The sequence below is a fragment of the Aphanomyces astaci genome (assembly GCF_000520075.1).
Source record: "Aphanomyces astaci strain APO3 unplaced genomic scaffold supercont1.15, whole genome shotgun sequence".
Classification (NCBI taxonomy): domain Eukaryota; phylum Oomycota; class Saprolegniomycetes; order Saprolegniales; family Verrucalvaceae; genus Aphanomyces; species Aphanomyces astaci.
The window spans coordinates 903,228-905,101 of record NW_009798278.1 but is presented as its reverse complement, the minus strand read 5'-3'; positions in this window follow the sequence as shown (position 1 = coordinate 905,101).

The window sequence follows — 1,874 nt, the reverse complement described above, 5'->3', positions numbered from 1 at the left end:
GTTTGATGAGTCACTGGAAAGTATTTTGGCTTTAGATTGGTCAGTCGATTGTCTTTTGTCGATTTGGTTCTGCTCATTCGATTGAGCCACCGCACTACACATTCAAATCGACCTCATAATACTAGAAGTAATGCTAGTTTACCTCACCTCACTAACGTGGACGCACTTAGACGTTGGCTCGCGTATGCACAGTCGGCTAAGACGTGTGGAAGCTTCGTGCGGAACTGCTTGCACCAGGCTTCCGTAATAATATATTTATTGCGTTATCTAAAATGACACCTTAGCCAGCCAATAGATTTCAGGATACTAGTATTCGAGGTCCAGAAATAGATATTTAACCTAGCGGTATTAACCGGGCGGTTGGATATTTGGTCATACCAGTAGGGGTGGCCGCTGAGATGTATGTTGACTTGTTAATGGGATTCGAAACCTTGCTCCTTTTTAATGTCTAATCAGAATCTATCACACCTTGTTTCTTACACACGATTGGCTATAACACTGACACAGAGGTTATAATTTTGAACTTTGAATTTTGTAGAGCTTTGTGTGATGCTGCTCCAGAGAATTGTGCACTGATGAGTGCACTCCGACTATGTCCAATATGGTTCTCCACTTACAGCTAACATTATGTTGTGCGCTCGGTTGGGTCGCAATGTCGTGGTGGCTCTGGTGGGCCAACGCGGTGGCGCAAGAGGTCTTGGTAGCACCTATCGCAAACGCAAAGTGCTAAAGCCGCCACTTCAGCACTTGCGATGGGTGCCACCAAGACATCTTTCGCCACCGCCCGCGCAACCATGTGATCACACCGGCAGGGAGGTGTACGGCACCGACACGGGCTGGATGGTGGAATGAGGGATGACCAATTTCATTGGGTTAGTAGGCAAGTGGTGAAACGAGACTGACCGAGTCCTGAATACCACATCACATGATCTTGCTCTCATACACAGCCTACACAATTATCTCAAGGCTCCTTGCATCAACCGTCATCACAGGAGTAGAATATATCGCAACACGGCGTGATGAATCTACGCAGCTATTTTCGTGATTTCACGGCATCTGATTGGACAAAATTGGACAATTTTGAATTCGCAAGGTGACCTCTTGCGAATTCCAAAAAGAGACAGACACATGAAAAATATAAATCATCAATACAAACTTGAAGATATATTTAATTGAAACTATACAATTTCAGAATTATTTATGGAATTCGCAAATGGTTCACCTTGGGCTCCATACAAAATTGCCTATTTCACCTTGCTTTTTCTGGTTAATGATTTTTATATCTCTTATCCGTATATATTATCCGGTGGCTGTTGGGACATTTAACCTCCCACTGTAATGATAAAACGAATGAAATTGGTATTTAACGTATTTGTTTTTTGGGTTTAACCTACATTAATTGTACGTTAAATAATAAAACCTCCACACTTCGATTTGGCCAGTACCGTGTAGCTTTTATAGTTTTAGACACCCACGGGGCAATTATCCGTACTATGAAATTTGGGATAATGGGAAATCGTCAGGGGCTGCCCAAGTTCAAATATTAGGAGTGGATTATTATAAAACGTGAGGGGTATCAAACAACGAAGGGAAACTTTATAAAATAGCTCATACAAATGGTAAGATAATACATTATCTACAACGAAACAATTTCAGGTGAGCTGGTGGCACCGACGGCGTCAATATCCTGTGCTGGATCAATGGTCTCCTCGACGGCAGAGTCGGCCATCAAATCAGCAATGTCGCCGTCGTCAAGACTGTCCTCCGACATTTCCACCTCAACGGCAGCACCGTCGACGAGCTGGCATTTGCGGAACCCATTCAGAATCACGCTTTCAGGTACTTCATTCCATGCCCCAGTGATCCACTCAACC